The sequence below is a fragment of the Panthera uncia genome, unplaced genomic scaffold, assembly GCF_023721935.1.
Source record: "Panthera uncia isolate 11264 unplaced genomic scaffold, Puncia_PCG_1.0 HiC_scaffold_275, whole genome shotgun sequence".
In the NCBI taxonomy this organism is placed as follows: domain Eukaryota; kingdom Metazoa; phylum Chordata; class Mammalia; order Carnivora; family Felidae; genus Panthera; species Panthera uncia.
This window is the reverse complement of record NW_026059402.1, coordinates 21075-42925: the sequence shown is the minus strand read 5'-3', so window position 1 is coordinate 42925 and position 21851 is coordinate 21075. Positions and strand designations below refer to the sequence as shown.

The window sequence follows — 21851 nt, the reverse complement described above, 5'->3', positions numbered from 1 at the left end:
ATCAGTGGAAAAGGCAAGTAACACTTTGGCATTGCCATGGAAACAGTTTTGACCTTGTGGACCCAGAAAGAGACTCCGGGATCCTCCCGACCACGCTTTGAGAACACCGGGTTAGCAGAATTCCCTTACCCTCCACATTAGCCATGCTTTTTGGGAAGAACTCAGAGGAAAATTTCTGCGGAGAGCATGGGGTGACTGACAGCTGGATCGCCTGCCCCTGCTGGTCTTGGTCCCCTGCCTGCTTGCACGGAGCAGTCACATGGGCCAGTGCCCTCTAACCCACGGCTGGCTGGCCTCCCCACCTGCCCTGCTCCTCCCTTCACCACCAGCCACTTTTTTCTTACCACAGGACCCCCTCCTTTTCCCCCAAAATAACAGATTTGGGCACCTTGTACTGGGCAGGGCCTCAGATAGCAAAGTACAGGGGCCACGCATGGGCTGCTGCCCTTGGGCTTTGCAGCTGATAGTTCTTGGTCTCCTGAAATTACATATGTGTGTATATTTATAGCCAAATGCACGGGTGCCCAGAAATCACGACTCACTCATATACATTTTTAGCACATCGTTTGGCCACCAAGTTCTATTAAATCTTCCTTCCCGGTCCATCGTGTCACTGGTTCTATGCTGGAGATAAGGTGAGGCCTTCACCTCTGCAGGCTGGGCTACCAGAGGCCCCGGCCTCTCCCACGCCCAGCAATCTGAGGCCAAATGCTTTGCTCCTGACCACCAATCTCTCCTGCTCAAAAACCTTCAGTGAGGGTTGGACATCCAAGCCTTGGCCAGCCTGTCTCCCCCTCCAGCTTCGTGGCCCACCCCAGCCCCTCTCCCTGCCTCATGCAGATACAGGCTGGCCTTTCCAGCTCTCCTGCCAAGTCTCAACTCCTCCATGAAACCTCATGTCACCGTCACGCCTTTCTCTGGCTGATATGTAGGGGGATTGCATATACAGGATGCTCAAATTCACGGGACAAGTAATCTGAGTACCCACCATGTGCAGGGCCCTGTACTATGTACCAGGGATGTGGCCGTGGTAAATACACATTTTTGTCTTGTTTCCTGCAGCTGACATTCTGATACCCGTTGACCCTTTCCTACAGCATTGTGATGTTTCTTGTCCGGCACTCTTACTCCTTCAGGTCATTGTGTGTTGTGCCCTTATTTTAATTTCCAGCTCCTCCAGGACAGTATTCTGTGTCATCTCTGCTGCCTAGAATGTATGCGATGCTCAATAAATACTGCTCAACGGAAAGTGGATAAGCCACGATACCCACTGAATGAGAATCAGAAAGGTCCAGACATCTGTCAAACCCAGGTGAGATGTTCCTGATGTCTGCTGTATTAACTTGCAGTATGGTTGACAGCTTTCATATTTAAATATTTTAAGTGCTACATGGGAAAGCGCTCTGCCCTGCCCTCAACCCTGCCCTGGACGGTGTCTCATAAATTGTAGGAATCAAACTGGAGAGGCCAATGAGGTGGCTAGGCTGGCTCTAAGCCTCTGGTTGCAAAGCCCAGTATTGCTGTCTGTACCCCAGATATTTATATTCCATGATCCTCGGCTTTCTCATCTGGAAAATGGGGGTGAAAGGAACTGTCCCTCTGTGAACATACTATCCTGGGATTAAAGGAGAGAATCCATCTGTCTCTGTCTCTCAAAAATGAATAAACGTTTAAAAGAAAAAAGGGGGGTGGGGTGGGGAATGCCTGGGTGGCTCAGTCGGTTAAGCGTCCGACTTCGGCTCAGGTCATGATCTTGCAGTTTGTGGGTTCCAGCCCCGTGTCGGGCTCTGTGCTGACAGCTCGGAGCCTGGAGCCTGCTTCGGATTCTGTGTCTCCCTCTCTCTCTCTGCCCCTCCCCCGCTCACGCTCTGTCATTCTCTTTCTTGCTCTCGCAAAACCATTGAATTTTTTTTTTTTTTTTTAAAGGAGAGAATCCAGGTAAAGAGCTTAGCACAACAGGGCACACAACATTTACTCAGCTCATGAGAACTGCTGTTCTTAATACTGTCCGTGTGGCCCCTGGTGGCATGAGCCCTGTGGCAAAGATGGCTGGCCCCCTGATCTCCACCCCTGGCTTTGCTCCTGCGACCTACATGGCATGCGTGCCACTGTCACCCATGTGGCAGAGGAATCTGTAGATATAATTAATGATGTTACTAACTAATCAGGTGACCTAGAAACAGAGAGCTTATCGGGGTGGGCCTGACCTAATCACAGGAGCCCTTTACGGCAGAGTTTTCTCCAGGTGATCACAGACATGGATGCCAGAGATTTGAAGCAGGAAAGGATTTGATGCCCCACTTTGGGTTTGGAGATGGAGGGGGCCATGTGGCACAAAACGTGGCAGCCTCTAGGAGCCAAGATCAGCATCCAGCTGACAGCCAGAGAGGACAGGGGACGTTAGTCCTACAACCAACCACCAGGAACTCGATTGTGCCAAAAACCTGAATGGCCAGGAAGTAGATTCTACCCCGGGGCCTCAGGGTAAGAGCTCAATACCTTGACCTTGGACTTATGGTCCAAGACCCTAAGCAGAAAACCCAGTCCAGCCAGCTTAGGCTTCTGCCCTACAAAGCTATGAGCTAATAAATAAGTACAGCCTAAGCCACTAAGTTTGTGGTGATCTGTTGTTATGCAGCAAGAGAACCTAATATAAGGCCAGCTTGGCCTTTAGCCATAATGCACATAGAGGAAAAGCATACCAGGTGCTTGTCCAAAGGGTTTGGGGACCATTCGCACCTTCTGTCTCCTTAATTGCTGCCATATGTGATGCTTCAGAGTCAGGACTGTCTTACTCATTTCCACCCCTCGCACTTAGCAGTGCGGGAATCGTGTAGCAGGCTGTCAATTTCACTGAACAAAACTTCAGCTTCTAGGGCAGTCAGGAAGAGAATGGCTTAGCTGGTTAGCTTCAGTCCCACGACCAGACAATTATAAGGTGATGGGGTGCAATTATCTGGGCAAAACCCAGCAAAGGCCTCTTTTTTGCCGAGAGGAGAAGTCCAGACCCTGCAGAGTTCAGAGGAAGCCACTCCCAGCAACTAGGGGAGGTATGTGTCCACGTGCAAAGTGTCTTGCTTTACACACCAACCGACCATGCCGTGGTTCCTGCCTCAGCCTGCGGCAGCCTCCCAGGGCTCAGCTGGCCAACCAAACCCTGACATTTTGCTTGTAATTGTACCTTCCAGTAAAAAGTCCTAGTTGCAGTGGTAAAAATAGCAACTACAACTTCCTGCAGCACCGATATACCAGTCCATCTCGGTGCTGGAAAGGAAAGCTGGGGTCTGAGCTCACTCCAGCTCCATGAAACGCCCACAAGCTGGGCTCAGGATGGCAGTGGGGGGGCCCAGCAAGGGCAGCTCACTGGTGCCCCTGACCCTGTGAACCACCCTCAGATCGGCTCCCGAGATGCTCCCCTCACTCCCTTCCTGAAAAACCCAACCCTCAGAATCAGAGGATATCTGAGAAAGGTAAAAAGTTGCCAGCAGCCAGGCTTCCCACCCTCTCCTCCTCCTACTCACTAGCTGCCAAGGTACAAAGAGGGGAGGCCTTCCACCAAAGCCCTTTGGAGATTCCAAGGTGCCCTTGTTCATCTGCTCTTTATTACCCTCCCCCATGTGTGTCTACCTTCCTGTCTGTGGCCCACTGTCCCCTGCAGCTGTCTTAACCAGGTCGAGATGGTGGGGATAACAGAAGCCTCCACCAGGACTTACGTCTGAGTCATCCCCAGGCGGCAGGGCTCAGCCCAGCCTGGATGCTGTCCCCCAAGAAGTGGAGGGGAGTTGTTAGAGCTGACTTAGGGAATGACAGGAGAGCCTGGCTAAAATGCCACCAGGCACCAGCATCCCAGCAGTCAGGTTGCCTGCCCCTTGAGGGCCCAATGCCACCCAGGAAACACATGGGTGAGGTTCTCCCTGGCCCCAGATTCCTCCTTTCCTCATCTACCAATATCCAGAGCTTCCCATCCTTCTGTCTCTGAATCAAGTGCAAGGGCCCTTTTGTCAGTCTTTTACTTGTTTTAAAGCCTCCTGTTACAGGAAAACTGACCAGGACCCCCAAAGTAATAGAATCAATAAAGTTCTAAGGGCCCCAGCCTTCGGTCTCCACCAACAGGTAAACACAGGGATCAGCCTGTGGTGGCCAATGCCCCTTTCTGAGTCTTTTTATGGACAGGCTAGAGAACTTTCTCTACCTTCCTGGCTCATTTCTCCATTCCTGCAGGTGAGACAGGGAGGAACACACCTACTCAGCTAGCCCTCTGACTTCTCTCTCAGGCCACGTGGTGGATGCCAGGCAGGTGTCCCACCTAAAGCCACCCCAGCCCTTCCTCTAGACACACTGGCTGTTTAGAAACACTCAGATTCACTCACATGTTCTAGGCTTCAGATATTTCGCTCTCACTGCTAAACCCCATGATGTTTGTAGAACTTTTCAGCATAAAATGAACTTTCGGGAATGTTTTCCCAAGCGCAATGCACAGCAGCCTGGCTGGGGCAGGACGGGGATTAAAAGGGCCTCATTTCACAGATGAAGCTTCGCTGGAGGTCAGGAGACCAGGCACAGGCAGAGCCAGCAATCACTAAACCTTGATATTCTGGAAAAACAAAGATGGATGAAAACAAAAAGAGAAAGCCTGGATAAACTGGATCACTTTTGTTTTGTTTGCTTGTTTTAAAGGAATAATGACATCATTCCCTCCCCCATCACATGAGCTAAAAGTGAAAACGTGGATAATATCAAGTATGGGTGAGGACGTGGGCAACCGGGCTCCCAAACACTATCAGTGGGCGAGTGATGTGCCTAAGTCTTCGGGAAAGGTATTCGGCTTTGACGACGAAAATTAAAAATCAGAAACATGCACGGTCAAGGACGCACAAGACTTCATGGACTGTATGAAGGGAAAAAGAAAAAAATATCAGACATGACCTAACATCTCCCAGGGGACAGGGTAAGATGAAAGATGGTGGCTTGTGTGGCTGTGCCATGAGGAGGGGTGCCACCACACACAGAGTGACATAAACACAAAATCTGTACAGGAAAAGGGGGACCAGAATGGTATGCACCAAACCACCGATGGATACCAAGGACGAGGTGGACCTCCACACCAGGCTGCATTTTTTTCCTACGGGGTTATTCTTTATGAAGGAAATCTACTGATGTATTACCGAAATGAAAGAAAACAAACAACTTTACATGTTTTCTGTAGCCTCCGTAGGGATCAGAAGATTCCAGAATGTGATGGCTGTCGCCTATCTCTGGCTGCATCCCCCTCCGCGGCCCACGATGTTCCCGGCCTACACACTCACCTGCTCCCTGGCTGGCAGGCCCTTCCGCAGACCTTCCCATGGGCACCTCGGTCCAGTCTTGCAGGTCTTGGCTCAAATGTCACCAGCCCAGAGAGGCCTTCTCTAGGCCCCCTTGAGCTCCCACCTTGACCTTTTCCTCCCCACCCACCTCCAGCAGCCCTAATGGCAGCTGTATTTATTTTGTCCATGTGGTGTCTGCCTCCCTCGGTTGAATAAGGCCTCCAGGATGGTGGGGACCTTGCCCTGTTTTCTGCTGCATCCCAGAGCGTGGTAGAGAACAGGTGGCAAAAAATACTCACTGGATACACTGGGAATGGGGATGCTAAAAATAGTCTACTTCCTCACCTCTCAGTGGGGAAACTGAGGCAGGCTCTTGCCATGCCACTCACACCCTAGCAGTGTGCTACAACCACCTGACTACGTGTCTGCCTCACATGCCAGGGGCCAAACTTGCTAGAAGGGATCCTCTGAACTCCACTTCTTTTTCCCAGTTTCTAGTTCAGGATGAGCCATTCAGAAAGTGCTAAACACCTACTTGTTGCATGAACGCAGCTGTACGGGTTTCTCCTTTGCATTTTCACAGCTGTGAACAACAGAGGCATTCACAGGTTAAGGGACCTGCTGCCCAGGGTCTCACAAGCCCCACTAGGATGCCGCAGAACTTGAACTCTGGATGCTGGATGTAATTGCTACAGCTTTCTAGAAAAAGAACTCCTGCATCTCTTGGCCCTCACTCCTGCCCAGACAAATCTGGCCTGGCCAACTGCAAACCTGGCAGGCAGCACATCCTGGAATTGAGTGAGCAAAGCTCCTCTTAATTAGGAAATTAATTCCATTCACCCTAGATTGATCTGTGGTCAGCCTCTCCTTGGGGGCCCAACAGGAACAGGTAGATAATAAGCAAGGCTTGTTTTTCCATCCTATGCCTGCATCCTACCCTGATGGATCAGCTGATGGTCCAAGGTTTCTTCTTGGCACATAGAGGTGGGTGGGAAGTGACACCCCAGGCTAATGTGGTCCTCCCTCTGGCAAGAGACAGTTCTCCCACGGCCCTGCTCAGCGCCTGCCTTCTTGCAGGAGGAGCTATCCCACAGGTCTTGCAGGCACCTCCTGGGCAAAGCCCGGTGTGTCGGGCGCCTCAGATCCTCCTGCACCCCTGGGCTCCCTCCTGATCCCTCCTGATCTCGGGAGATCTGTGCCTATCTTTCTTCTTCAAAATGGCCCTGGGGACACCTGCAGGCGAGGTCCTACCCCATCCATTTCAGGATTTGGGGGGTGGGGTAGGTGTCAGTCTAAGTGCTCCCACACCTGCCGCCTGGCTCCCCGCCTGGGACCAGCCAGAGCAACCTTGAGAAGTAAGTTACCCACGTGCCACCTTCCTTTGGGCCCAGCTTGGTTCTTCTCTGGCCCAGTCCTCTGGCTTCACCAGTCCCTCATCTGTGGGCACCAGTGCCTGTAGGCCCTTCACACCTGGGCCCTGGGCTCCTAGCCAGTGGGCAGAGGCAGGGAGCCCAGGGAGGCCTGAGAAACTGGGAGAGTCAGACTTGGTTTCCACTCACCAAGAAAGGAAAGAACACTGGGAGCTTGCCTACTGTATACCCTTCTCATTCTCCAGGAGGAATAATTAGGACCCAGAGAGGGAAACTGACTTACCTGGAGCCCCACAGCACACACCAGAGGCAGAGCTGGAACTAGAAGCCCAGACTCCTAACTTCTCATTTGCTCCTCAGCACTCTACTGGCTGCCTATCTCTTCCTGCCCATGAGGGCTAGGCAAATAACTCAAGCCTATAAAATTTCATGAGGCTGCAAGAACTTCTGGGAGTTTACAGCAAAACATTAAATAGAAGCACTGTACACAACAGCATCCACCCATTTTAGAGAAGAGCAAGTTGAGGCCCATAAAGGTATGGGGACCTCCATGAAATCACACAGCCAGGGAGAGGCAGAGTAGGACTTCCAGACACCCCACTTAAGTGGTCTTTCTGTCAACAGGCTCTAGGTGTGAAAGGTCCAACTGTGGGATGGTGAAGAGGGGGAGCTGGCCCTGAGCCTTGGTCACACATTGAAATGAGGTGTGGCCCAGAGAGCCTGGTCCAGACTCCGTACACATCCCAAGGGTGCAGACCACCATGGGAGAAAGAACATCTGAGTAGATTTTTATGTTTTTGCAGAAAATACAGTGAAACTTCCCAACTAAACTGGATTTCTCAGATCACAGAGCCAGCACTTAAAAAAAAAATTTTTTTTAATGTTTTTTTACTTTTGAGAGAGAGAAAGAGCGTGAGTTGGGGAGGGGCAGAGAGAGAGGGAGACACAGAATCCGAAGCAGGCTCCAGGCTCTGAGCTGTCAGCACAGAGCCTGACGCGGGGCTCGAACCCACAAACCATGAGATCATGACCTGAGCTGAAGTCAGACGCTTAACTGACTGAGCCACCCAGGCGCCCCCAGAGCCAGCACTTTTAAAAACAGGCCGGTGAGCCACACGTGCCTACCTTTTTTCATCCAAAGGGCATGGTCTGGGCTTGGAAGGAAAGGTTCAGCAGTAATAAAGCAGAGTCTACTGGCTCCAGAGGGAGGGGATGAGGGTGGGTGGAGGTGGCCGGGGGCCCAAGAGATGGCTGATTACAGACACACAGGCAGTATCTGAACCCAAGTCTGGTTCCTGAGCCTGTGCTCTTTCCCCTGACCTGGTGTTGAGGAGTCTTAACAGGAGGCCCTCCCATCTTTGAGCTCTCTCTCGGCTCCCACCATCTCAACCCCAACAGCTGAGGGGTCTGGAGTCAGTCCTGCAAGGCGAGTGCCTGAAGGTGACAGGTCACAGCTTTAACTGCTATCCACTGGGATAGTGGCAGTGATGCTCAGGGGCCAGGTGGTCCTCCAAAGAGGCTGGCACCTTCTGTGGAACCAGGGCTGGATTGCATCACCTGGGGACAGACCCAGATTGCTAAGGGGGGAGCCCTGCTGGGATGAGAGGACTAAAGGCTGTGGAGGCACATATGCCCCCCCACCTCCACCCCCAGCTGTCCCAACTAAGTGCTTTCTGGCTGGGAAAACGCTTCAATGGCTCTGGCTGCCTGAGGCAATTCAATTATGAAATTTACCACTTTAGATGAAAACCGGCATCTCAGTCAGCCAATTCATTTGCATCTGGCCACTCTGTTTTCTCCCGCCAGCTCTGTTCACCCCTCCCTGGCCAGGCCGCACTGTAGGCTGGTCCAGATGGATTAGGGCTCAGTGATGGGCAGGTCTTTGGAGCTCCTGGGGCTGCTATTCCCAGGACCCCCTGAGCAGAGAGGCTGCATCCAGAAGCCACCTATCTTCCCAGAGACTCTCAGGACTGCTGACTCCACAAGCCAAAGCACCAGGGTCTCAGGTGAACCTTTCTATCACCTCACACCCACACTCTTCTAACCTCAACCTGCACCTGCCCTGAGGTTGCACGGGTGGTGGGAGAAGGAGGCCACCCAGAGCCTGGAATCTGGGCTGTGTCATGCCTTTCTCATCTTTATTTTGTCAAGGCATCATCTCCCCAGAAAGCTTTGCCATCCATGCCCCTCAGCTCCCCTTGCTGCCTTTATCACTGGGGTATTGTGCACACCTAGGTGTGTCTGTGTATCCAGGTCCCAATCCATGTGCCCACACACCCTGGTCTAGAAGCTCCCAGAATACAGGGTCAAGACCCTTCAAACAATGACTCATTCGTCAATTAACAAAAGAATGAACTAATGAATGAACAAACCACTCACAGAATAACACTCCCACCCCCCGCCCCCACCCCCTGGCGCATCACAGTGGTAGATGAGAAGCCTGCTTTTACTGCAGACCACGAAGTCCCAGGCCTGGGTAATCTTCCCCTCCTTCCGGCTCTCCTCCCCCACACTGGGTGCCCAGAGGTTTGAGAGGCCATTAAGGGGCATCGGGCTGCAGAGGCTGTCTCCGATACCGGGGGTGCAGCTCGCCCACAGCCCCTCTTTCTCTGCACCACAACCATAAATCCAGCTGCAGCCCGAGCCCCAGGATGAAGGTTTCTACCATTTCTCTCTACCTTCCTTTTAAGAGCCTCCCTGGAGTCACTTCCTGACAAACGGAATGACTCCAGACCAAGAGAGCTGCCAGGCCCAGAAGACTGACTCCATCAAACTCCTCAGGCACAGCTTGGGGACCTAAGGACCCCTGGTCTCAGAAGGATACCAAATCTGCCTGCAGTGGGGCGGACCTTGTGTCCTACTCCACCCCCACCCCCAGCCCCCAAATGCAAGCCTTTACCAACAACCCCTAGGAAACTGAACAGCACACTGGGGGCCATAGAGCACCAGTCCTACCTACGAAGGGGGAGACTGAGGTCCAGGATCCCAAAGGGAGTGACTGCACATCGCTGCCACCACAGCCCAGTCCATGATAAGAAGGGGGGGGGGGTTCCCGCCTCCTCCCCCCAGTGCCACATGGCCAGAGTGAAACCAGAGGCCCAGACACATGGTGTTCTCTGCCCTGCCTCACCAGGGAGGGCCAAAGCTCAGGGAGCCTGTCTCCTGCTCAGAGGAAGTCAGCAGGACCAGAGTGCCCAGATTAAACCTGCAGGGGCCTGGAACGGCCTTTACCCCAATCCCTTTGATCAGATCTCTATAAAGATTTTTCTTTGCTCAAAGAGAGCTATAATGCACCTTGGGGACTTTGAAGCAGCAGCACCAAAAAAGTGTAAGGTGCCCCCTGGGGGCGGGGGGAGGGGTCCAATCTCTCAAAGGAAAAGCTTCCCAAGCAACTAGAGGAAGAAAAGGAGCAGTGGGGGGCGTGCCCGAATGAGGTCCTGTGCCAGGCAAGGGGACAGCCGGGCTAGCTGTCTAGAGAAGACTTGCTCTGGACCTGCGTGGGTGGCGCCACCTCGGTGGGCAGGTGGGTGGGACTTAACCATTCCTCCGCTGTTCTCCAGCTCTCTAAACCCAGAGAAGGGACCCCCGTCAGGCGGGACGTGAACGGCCCAGGGCACCAGGGGCGCCGGACCCGGTCCCGGCTCGCGTGGACAACCGCCCCTGGCTCGACCCCGGGCCCTCGCTCCGCACGAGGCAGGCGGCCATCTGGCCCTCGGCGTCAAGTGCGCGGGGACTTCTCCGGGCCCGGGCGCAGAGCCCGGCCGCTCACATCCTCAAAGCCGAGCAGCCTCCTCTTTCCAGGATCGATAGTAATTTTTTAAAAAGAGAGTCTGCGGACTCAATGAATCAACCACTCCCAAGGGAAAGAGTTGTAGCTCCCGCGCGCTACATCCATTTGCAAAAACAATTCATTCCCTCGCCCGGAGCTCTCTGCAAATACCCTCGCAGGGTCCCCAGGCACGCGCGGGGCGGGAGCAGCCGCGGGGGCTGAGAGGGCGGCGGCGGACTGCGGCCACCCCTCTCTCCACCATTGTCCCCGACTCCGCCGGCCCCCGAGACCCTGCGGCGGCCCGGGAGCTCCGGGGACCCGAGCAGCGCTGGGCTGCTCCCGGGACGCGCAGCCCCGCGGGGGCTCTCTCGGCCGGGGCGGGGGGGAAGCTCAGACGGTGAGGCGCGCAAACCCCCGCACCCTCCGGCCCCGTCGGGGGGGGGGGGAGGTGACAAGTGTCGAGCCGGCGGCCGGGCGCGCAGCCAGAACAGCCCGAGGCGGGCGCCCCCAGCCCGGCCCAGCCCCGCCACTCACCGCTCGGGGCGCCGCCGCCCGCCGCGCTCAGAGGCTCCTGGTCGCCCGCGCGAGGCTCCACAGCCCCGGCCGCCGCCGCCGCCGCCGCTCCCCTCCCCCGGCTCGCCACAGCCGGAGCGCGCTGCCGCCGCGGTACAGCCCGGGAGCCGCCAACAAACTAGTTTCTCAGGCCTTCCCGCCCCGCCTCCCGGCGCGAAGCCAATCAGAAGCGGCGCCTCTGTGACGGATGGGTGGCCGAACCAGTAGTTCAGTCGGCGGTGGGAGAAAGGGGTGGGCGCCCGGGCCCCGCCGGCACAGCGAGGGGGCGGGGCGGGGAGAGGAAAAGGACTTCGACCAGATTCTTAAAGGCACAGGCGCCTGCCCGCCCCCGGCGCCGAAGTTGGGGGACAAAACCCGACGGTGTTCTAGAGCTTTCCGAAGGAGGCAACTTTATAGATTGCAAATGCCTCTTCTGCACCGGGTGTGCGGAGCCACGCTTTTCGTTGTGAAAGTGTTAGGGAAACCCTTTCATTTTGATCTGGGCTTGTTTCAAAGTTGGGGATTTTCTGCAGCCACGAAACCCCATTAGTACTTGGAATACGTACTTTTCAGGGTACTTCAGCTCTCCCTCTCCTGCCATTGCTCACTAAGTTTTTTATGTAAGCCAGTCTTCAAATATTCACATATTCATCCATTCATTAATTCCTTGCACAAACGTTTACCGGACGCCTGCGCGATGTGCTAGTTTCTGAGATGATCTATAATTTCTATTTCTTAACTTCTGGTTTTGTATCTCGTTCCACCACTTCAGGTTGCTGTGTATACAATTTCTTCATCTGTAACGCGGCAGGTAAAAAGTCCTAATGGGATCATTTGCGGTGTGAAAGGAGACAAACTTCTATGACAAGGTAAGTGTGCAATAAATGTGTTTTCTTTTCTCTCTTCCCCTGAAAATTGATAATAGGGTAGGTTACTTAAGGATACAAAAAGCTCTGGTAAAGTTTATAAAGTCCTAAGTGTTGTAGGAGCCAATTATGGGGCGGGGAGAATTCCCAGGAAGCAGAGGTCACCGGGATGGGAGGTGCCAGAAAGGTTTATAAAGGGGGAGGGGAGCGCACAAAAGATTTGCAAGAGGGTGGGATTTTAACTCGTGGAAAGTGGGACGAAGAACCCATGCCTAGAAAGCTGTTTAGACTGGACAAAAGAGATTCCAGGCTTAAAAGGGTGTGAGATGGCAGGGGAGGCGTGTCGGGGAAGCAGCATGGTGCACAGGAGAGCGGAGGAAACCCCATCTGGGTTTGGATTCTGGTTCTACCCCCTCAGGAGCTGTGGAGGACTGGAGGCAGATTGCTCAGGCTCTCTGGGTGTCAAACTCTTACTGGCAAAAGAAGGATTCTAGAACCTATGGCAGGGTTGCTGTAAAGATTAGGTAAGAGAATGGACGTAATAGACCTGGCACTTAGTAAGTGCTCAATATAGTTTTGTGTCTCCCTTTGGCCTAGATCTGGAGAGAGGGTTCTGGTATTTAAGAGCAGTCTTGGCCAGCGGTAAGCAGTTGGCCAAGTGTGCTGTTCAGGTGCCTTCCAGGGGGAAAAGGCGGCATCAAAATAATTGGCGCATTAGAGAAATGGCACAGATCACATTTGTAGTTTTAGCGTCCTGCCAATTTTGCGGAGCTGGAGTATTTATATAATTGTTGGTTGGATGAAGCTCCACATACAAAATTGATTTTTAGCAAGCTCATACCATTGCTTAGTATTCCATTCAGGTTCTCTGAGAGATTATAAGTACCAAGCATCTAAAATCTAGCTTGCGTGATCATTTCTCCCCTCTTCAACTCCACGGCTTAAATTAGCTACTGGAATATATTAAAATCAAATGCCGGCAACGGAACCAAACCAGACCAAGAACACGTGTTGAGTTATTGAATTTAGATGTGATTTGAGAGGAAAAGAGGAGATGAAGCTTGCTTTGCTCGGTCCTCACTCTAGACCCTGGGGCATAACCACCGTCATAGCCCCTACCCCTGTGCTGTAATGAACCACTTACGACCTGTTAGCCCACCCCACTGCGCAGGGAGTTCTGAGAAAGTGGGGATCACGACATCTCTGAATCCTTGCTTCCTCTTACAAGTCGTCTGCACAATTTTGAAATCCTATGAACAAATCTCCTATCAGTTAGATTTCGCTTTTGCTACATGTGACAGAAATAACTATGAATTTTAAAAAGGTAGAAGTTTGTTTCTTGCCCGTGCGAAATAAAGCTGACATTAAGTAATCTGGAACTGGTTGGCAACTCCACAGTTACCAAGTGCATAGGCTATATTTCCACTCTGCCACCCTTAATGCTTGATTTTCCTTTCCAGTTGCCTCATGTTCCAAAATGGCTGCTGGAACTCCAGCAATAGCACCCGCATTTCAGAGGCAGCATGGGATAGAGTAGAAGAGCAGATATGTGCCTCCCAACTGTGTTCACTCCATTTAAGCAGAAGTCCCACACGTACTTCCATTTACGTTTGTGAGTGTATAGCCTCTCCAAACAGAGTCAGGGGTCTTTTACCAAGAAAGAAAAGAGGGAATGGGTTCTCCATGTCAACCAACAGTTCTGGCCCACACCTTTTTCTTTTCCTCCTGTGTCTGGCGTCTTTCCAGTGTTCTGGTGGCTCAGAATCTAAAGTCTTAAAACTTCTCAGATGATGTGCAGAATTCAATGCAAATTTGTTAATAGATGATTGAACTCTTGGTTCGTCTGCCTTCTGGAATGTTCCTTTTCAGTTTCCTCTGCTGATTCCCACTCCCTTCCCAGAGGACCAGATACTGGGGTGCCTAGCAAGTGAGTGCAGGGAGGTAAGACCTCTTCTCTACCCATATTCACACTCCAGGTGATTTCACTAAGGCCTGTGCCTTATGTGTGCAAAAACTCTGGCAACTTCCTGATCTGTTCTTCCCCCCCCCCCCCCCCCATTCTGCATACCTCCTGGCCCACAGGTCCAACTGCTTACTCCATGTCTCAGCTTGAATGTCTAAGGGCACCTCTCCCTCACATACCCCCCTGAGCCCCTGATGAACTACCCTGCAAAAGATATGTTGTTCTCCCTGTCAGTGACGAGTGTTGTGGGTATAAAAAAATTTTTTTTAATGTTTATTTTTGAGAGAGAGAGAGAAGAGAGACAGAGTATGAGCAGGGGAGGGTCAGAGAGAGAGCGAGACACAGAATCCTAAGCAGGCTCCAGGCCTCAAGCTGTCAGCACAGAGCCCTATACGGGGTGCGAGCCTCAAACCCACCAACCGTGAGATCGTGACCCTGAGCCATACACGGAAGCTTAACTGACTGAGCCTCCTAGGCGCCCTTTGTTGCACTTAGGATTTCAAGACACCCTTCAGCAACAACCATCAGAAATTTTGAAAAAATAATATTACGTACAAAACCTGGAAATTACACAGCACCCTTGGGGCCAAACAGCAAGGTTGCAGGTAAAGAGAGAGAGAGAGCACACAAGTGAGTATGGGCCTGGGGTTCTGTGTTTACTGAGATAACACAGTAACACAGCACCTTGGGTTCAGGGTTGGGGTCTAGGGTTTCATGGGCTGACCCTTTCTTGGTAAGTTCAAAACGTAAGAGCTGGAATTTCAAGAGCAGGAATAGAAAAAAATGTAAGTAGCCCAAATGGTCAGTTATTGAAATCAAACAAGATTTCCAAAACAAAGGAGCCTCAGTTGGGGGCTGGGGGTAGCCTGGGTCTGATCTCCAGCCAGTGTGTGGCCGGCCATGTATTTATTCCTGATAGCCATCTTTGAAGTCTATGCCCTTATGGTCAAAGAGAAAAAAAGAGAAAACCCAACTGTCAGGGCTCACACTACAACAACTCGGTCTTTTGCTCAAATGAAGTCTTGGCCCCGCCCTCCCTTACCGACCTCTAATCCTTGTCAAGTCTGAGCAAATGGGTCTCACCAAGTTCACCGCTACCACCATACTGCTCCAAACCACCATCGTCTTTCCCCCGGGTCATCAGAGCAGACACCCAGCTCACCTCCCTCCTTTCCCTCTTGTCCCCTAGAGTCTGTTCTCAACACAGCGGCCAGAGGGATCTTACCACATGATGTGTCGTCCTTCCCTCAGGATCCTCTCATCTCAGAGTCGAGGCCAGAGTCCTTCTGTTGGCCTGACCTGATCTGGCCACACATCATCTTCCACTCCCCTGTCCTCACCCGTTCTGCTCCAGAATCCCTGACCCCTTTGCCAGGCCTCAAACAAGCCAAACGCATTCATACTTCGAGGCCTCTGCCTTTGCTGGCTGGCTCTACCCAGAAAGTTCTTCCGCTCTGATGGCCACACAGGAACACTCCCTTGCTTCTCTAGGTCTGCTCAAATGTTACATGACCACATAGGCCTCCCTGACCGCCTCTCTAAAGTAACCACATTCCCCATCCTGGGAATCCCTAGCCTTACTCCACAGCACTTTTTTTCTGCCTGAAATTATATTTATATATGTATATATTTTGGGGGGTGGGGGAAAAGTGGGAAGCAGTCCTGACATCTAGAAACTGGACCTGCATGTATTGCATGATGTTCTCCTGCTGAAAATAAAGAATCTCACAGAGGGGCTCCTGGGTGGCTCAGTCGGTTGAGCGTCCGACTTCGGCTCAGGTCATGATCTCGCGGTTTGTGGGTTCGAGCCCCGTCTCAGGCTCTGTGCTGACAGCTCACAGCCTGGAGCCTGCTTTGGTTTCTGTGTCTCCTTCTCTCTCTGCCCCTCCCCCGCTCACACTCTGTCTCTCTCTCTCTCAAAAAGTAAACATTAAGAAAAAAAAAGAATCTCACAGAACGTCAGCATCAGACAAGGCTTCTCTTGGCCGTGATAGGTCAAAACAAAAAATAAGACTGCTTCCTAATCATGTCTGAACACAGCAAATGTAAGCATTGTCCAGGTCACAAAATACCAAACATCCACCTCTCCTAGTTAGTGTAAGTACTGTTTATTAATTACAGCTGTGACCTTGATCTGGTCTTCTGTTTTTCAGATAGGGTTTATTGAGCAACACTATAATAGACTCATCCCTGCTTTCTGACAGCACCCAATCCAGAGAAAGCCCCGCTTCCTTGGGCCCTCTCCCAAACCACCCACCCAAAGCCTAGATCCTAGGCAGGCTCTTCTAACACCTTTGGACCATGGTGCATGGTCTCCATTGTGGCAACAAGTGCTAAACCCAAGTCACTCATCTGCACACGTTCCTGGTGGGCAATACAGGCCCAACACATCGACGGTATAAATATACACGTGCATACATTCGTACATTTTATTTGGTATGGGGATTTAATTGGCTGGCTGCTCTCCAAGAATGTAAGTTCTACAAGGGCAAAGACTTTGTCTTGCTGCTCTGTTTACAGACCTAGAAAGTGCGTGGCACATAGTGGGCTCTCAACAAATATTTATTCAATGATTTCAGTGTGTTAGCCACCATTAAGTCAGTGGTTTCTTTTTATTTTTTTTAAGTTTATTTACTTTTGGCAGAGAGAGAGGCAGAGAGAGAGAGAGAGAGGGAGGGACGGAGGGAGACAGAGAATCCCAAGCAGGCTCCCCGCTGTCTGCACAGAGCCTGATGTGGGGTTTGAACCCACAAACTGTGAGATCATGACCTGAGTGGAACTCAAGAGTCAGACACTCACTCAACTGACTGAGCCACCCAGCTGCCCCGTGCCAGCGGTTTCTGATCTCAGTGTTGGATACGTTCAGCCAGCTCTTCAATTTTGGGTCAAGCTCCCTAAAGATGGAACCCCTGGTCAGATGGGGCCTGCCCAGGGCAGGGCTGGGGATGGCTTTGTCAGCTTCAGTTCCCAAGGGAGGGGCCAGGTGTCAGTGATTGCTCCTCTGGGGGAGCAGCTGGGATCAAGGTCACCGATGAGTCACTGAGTCGGCTGTGGGTGCATAAAGGAGCAGGGCAGGGCTGGGTCTGGCAGGAACAAAAGCTGTGGAAAACAGACCGTGTCCTGCCTTCACCTGGTGGTGGTGTGGGCACTGCGTGAGGAAGCAGCCTTTCGGAACTGGCGGCTGCCTCCACCCCAGGAAGCAGCAGCCACGTGGCAGCGGTCCCCCTTCAGCGGTGCCCATGAAGCCCCTTCCCCAAATGCACTCTCCCTATACCACCCGGAAGGCCATAACTTAGACCTTTATTGGCTAGCAAAAGCATACTCACGGGACTCCTGGGTGGCTCAGTCAGTTAAGTGTCTGACTCTTGATTTCGGCTCAGGCCATGATCTCACGGCTCAGGGGTTCGAGCCCCACGTCAGGCTCCGCACTCACACTGTGATGCCTGCTTGGAATTCTCTCTCTCCCTCTCTCTCTCTCTCTCTCTGTTCCTCCCCTGTGCACCTGCATTTTCTCTCTCTCTCTCTTCTCTCTCTCTCTCTCTCTCTCTCTCAAAGAAGTAAACATTAGGGGTGCCTGGGTGGTTCAGTCGGGTAAGCATCCGACTTCGGCTCAGGTCATGATCTCATGGTTCGTGAGTTTCAGCCCCACGTCAGGCTCTGTGCTGACAGCTTAAAGGCTGGAGCCTGCTTCAGATTCTGTGTCTCCTTCTGTCTCTGCCCCTTCCCCGCTCGTGCTCTGTCTTTCTCTCTCTCTCTCACAAAAATAAACATTAAAAACAAAATTAAAAGAAAAAAGAAGTAAGCATTTAAAAAAAGCAAACTCCTGTTTCTGTGCCATACAGTCCAAACTAGCGGTATGGTAAGGCCAAAGGGGGTGACAGTTTCAGCCTGTGGGTCGGGGCACCTGCAGAGACACCGGGAAGGAGATTTAGATGTCCAGAGCCCAGCCTGTGATGCCAGCAGTGGGGGAGCTGGACCCAGGGGGTGGGAGTGAGCTGTAGGAAGATAAGAGAACATCACAGAACAAACGCCTCCTTTTAGAAATGTAGGCTGGGGCCTGCCCTGCTCCCTTGCTTCCCAGAAACCAGAAGGCAACACACAGTATGGAACAATGGTTAATGAACAACTGTTGAAATGCAAAACAGTGTGTGTACTGTGCTATCTTTGGAGCCCGAAGTGGGAAAAATCAGCAAGTTCGCTTGTAAAGGCGTGTATGTAAATGAAGATGCTCTGTGAGGGTGATCAGAGAATGGACCCAGTGGTCCCTGTTGAGTGAGGACAGGCGGTGGGGCCACTGAGGGACCGAGGTCGAAACAGCGCAGGAAAGTCAGACGGTTTGAGTTCTGAGCTGTGGGAATCTATTGCTTTTTTCTTTTTTCTTTTCTTTTTTCTTTTTTTTGCCGCGGGGGGTGGGGGGGCGCATAGAATCTATCACCTAAGCAAAAACGAATTTAATTTTTAAGTCTATTTATTTTGAGAGACAGAGAGGGAGGCAGGCAAGGAGAGAGAGAGAATCCCAAGCAGTCTCTGTGCTGCCCGTACAGAGCTTGACGTGGGGCTCAAGCTCACGAACCGCAAGATCATGACCTGAGCTGAAACCGAATCAGACGCTTAACAAGACTGAGCCACCCAGGTGCCCCTCAGAAGAGAATTTAAAAACAAAGTCAGAAGCTTAAATCCCCTCCAGTTGGTTGTGAGGGGATGGCCTCCACCCCCAAGGCCCTCTCCCTGGCATTCAGGAAAGCTGTGAGGGGCACAGGCAGGGCAGGACTCCTGGGCCTGGCTCCAGAAGAGCTTCTCTGGGAAAATAGACACTGTACCCCATGCAATTTAGATCCATGCTCTTATGGGTCCCTGCATAGCTGAGTGGCAGTGAGACCGAGGAGTTGTTTAAAGGCCAGAGGCTTTGTTCATTGACATGTTGATTTCAAAACGTTCAGTATGTTCTAGGCACGAGGCTGCCAGATGAATAGTTCCTGAGGGAGATGGGGCTCTGAGGTGAATAAATCATCGTTCTTTATCCTTAAAAAGAAATCGTGCCCCATAGAGCAGAAAATACACGAACCACAAAATAAAACTAAGAATGTTGCTGAGATTCAGATATAATGCTGCGACAGGACGGGAGAGGGAAGGATCAGTCTTAGAGGCATTTGGACCTTGCTGGGTGAGTAGCATTTAACAGGGGGCAGAGAAGGCATTCATTCCAAGGCAGAAACAAAGAGCCGGCATGGGGAAATTGCAGGGACAGATTCTAGAAAAGAAGAGATGGCCCTGGGAAGAATATTGTGTGTGTGTGGGGGGGGGGGTCATGGGGGTGCTGGGAGAGATGAGAAGACCAGAAGGAAGAGGAAAGCCGGGACTGACTCCTGGTTACTGTCCTGCTGTAGACCCTACGAAGGCCTATAATAGAACCGGCTTTCCTACCACACAAAGAGTCACTAGAACGGATAAAGTGTTCATGTTTATTCACACAAAGGGTTACAGCACAGCCTGTTGAGAGCAATGAAGTATCCTTATGTGTCAACACGGATATATCTTGAAAACTGAACTGTTGAGTGAGAAAAAAAAAGCGATTTGCAAATGGACACAAAGAGACCGTCACATTTAGGAACATTATGAAATCTTACAAAGCAATGCAGGTGAAGTCTATGCTGTTTGCAGATAGTTGTTCATATCGTATAAACGTTCAAACACCATGTAGGCCTACACCCACAATGCGCTGAGGTGAAACAGAACACTTTGGGAACCCCAATGATACTGAAGATTTTCTGGGAAAATACAAGTGTTAAAACTACCTCAAAGATGTGCGGGGGGCGGGGACGCATATCAGTTGCTCAGTTGGTTAAGTGTCTGACTTCGGCTCAGGTCACGACCACATGGTTTGTGGGGGCTCTGTGCTGACAGCTCAGAGCCTGAAGTCTGCTTCAGATTCTGTCTCCCTCTCTCTCTGTCCCTCCCTCACTCATGCTCTTTTTCTCTCTCTCAAAAATGAATAAACATTTAAAAAATTAAAAAAAAAAACATTAGAAAAAGATATGTGGAAACCGTGAAAGGCTCGATGCCAATAAAAGAATTTTAGGGGCGCCCAGGAGGCTCAGTCGGTTGAGCGTCTGACTCTTGGTTTTGTCTCAGGTCATGATCTTGCAGTTCGTGAGTTCAAGCCCCTCATTGGGCTCTGTGCTCAGTATGAAACCTGCTTGGGATTCTCTCTCTCTCCCTCTCTCTGCCCCTTCCCCGCTTGCTCTCTCTGTCTCTCTCTCAAGATAAAAAAAACGTTAAAAAAAGGAATTTTAAAAGCTATTGATAAAAAGGGTCAATCCACCAGGAAGATGGACAATATCATGGCTCTAAATATGTGTGCACCACACATCAGAGCCTCAAAATATGTAACATAAAAATGGAGAGATAAGTCCACCACTGTGGTTAGGGACTTCAACACTCCACTCTCCTCTGATAGAGCAACTGATGAACCACCAGACACAAAATCAGCAAGGATGTAGAAGATCTAAAAAGGACAATTACATTTACAGAACACCCTGGCAACAGCATAGACATTCTCTTTCAGGTGCCTATGAGACATTCCCTAGCATTAGGTCTTGGACCATGAGAGGAACGTCAACTAAAAAAAGAAATTGAAATCATACAGAGTGTGTTCTCTGACCATAATGGAATCAAAGTAGAAATCAATAACAGAAAGACAAATAAAGTCTCTAAACATGTAGGAATTAAACAAGACGCTTTTCAATAATCCATGGGTCGAAGGGAAGTCTCAAAAGAAATTTAAAAAACAAAACAAACCAACACAGTCAATCTCAGCAAGACATCTGTCAAGATGATACCATATTAAAAGCCACAGAGGTCCAATTCCCTATAAAACCTGTTGTAAGCAGAGACATGAAGGTCTTCACATGATGCTGTTTGGCAGACTTAGAAGAAGACTGATTTGTCATGCACCAGCAAGAATGTGACCTGAATTTTCCCCCTCGCAGAAGAAAACTTACACACAGCTGGCCAACAGCATTCCCTACACCCCCTTCTTCCAATATAATTAGAATATAATTTAATACAATATAATTTCTTACTGACTTTCCTCCAAGATTGGTATGATGTCTCAGATGTGCACCTGAGTTTGAAAGCATTTATCTGTGTTTTTATTTTCCTTTTTTTTTTTTTTTTTAAACACAAGATGTGGTTGAGAACTCTCTGTTCATTGAAGTTCATCGTTTGTATAAGAGTGGGTCATGGGCAACGAATCACGTACACTTCTGACTATTAATGATGACACAACTGAATATGAATAAAAATACAACATATCCCAGTATGTGGGATGCATTGAGGCAGTACTAGGGGGAAGAAAGGTATCACTAACTGCTTCCATTAGAAGAGTCGCAAGTTAATAACCCAAGTTCCCGCCTCAAGGGACTAGAAAAAGAAGAGCAAAATAAATCCAAAGCAAGGAGAAGGAAGGAAGGAATAGAGACAGGAGAAGTAATCAATGACATGGAAACTAGGGAAACAACAGAGAAAATCAATGGAGCAAAAATCTTGTTCTTAAAAAAAAATCAATAAAATTGATAAGCCTCTGGTAAGAATGACAAGCAAAAAGAGAGAAGACACAAACTATTAATAGCAAGAATGAAACGGGATATCACTATAGATTCGGTCCCTCTGTTAACACACAATATGGAAAAAAACTCATTTTTTTTCTTTAAAAAAAAATAAAGATCAGTGTGGCATGTTCCAGAAATAATTAAAGGAAAGAAATAATAATCAGAGAAGTTATAATGCTTGTTTGAGGCTCCAGAATTATAATTAAAAAAAATCACTGCTTCCGTGTTCACAGGGTACACACCTTGATGTATCCTGTGAACACAAATTTTTAATACTAAACAACCCCAAAATAAAAACGAATTTGAATTATGGCAGTGATATATTACATAAGCCAGTTGTTGGTATATGTCGTCTTTAAACTGCATTCCAGACTCTAGTTCTTTTGTAACATACAATACAGTAACAAATTTTTTC

At 50.4% G+C, this 21851-nt stretch overlaps 1 protein-coding gene across 1 annotated transcript in view; it reads right to left on the bottom strand.

The window, feature by feature from the left end:
- LOC125917883 (kelch-like protein 25) overlaps window positions 1-11122 on the bottom strand; it is a 35828-nt gene extending 24706 nt beyond the window's left edge. Inside the window, exon 1 of the mRNA XM_049623977.1 lies at window positions 10980-11122. The gene's annotated coding sequence lies outside the window, so the exon portion shown is untranslated. The remainder of the gene's footprint in view (window positions 1-10979) is intronic.
- Between the last annotated feature and the right edge of the window lie 10729 nt (window positions 11123-21851).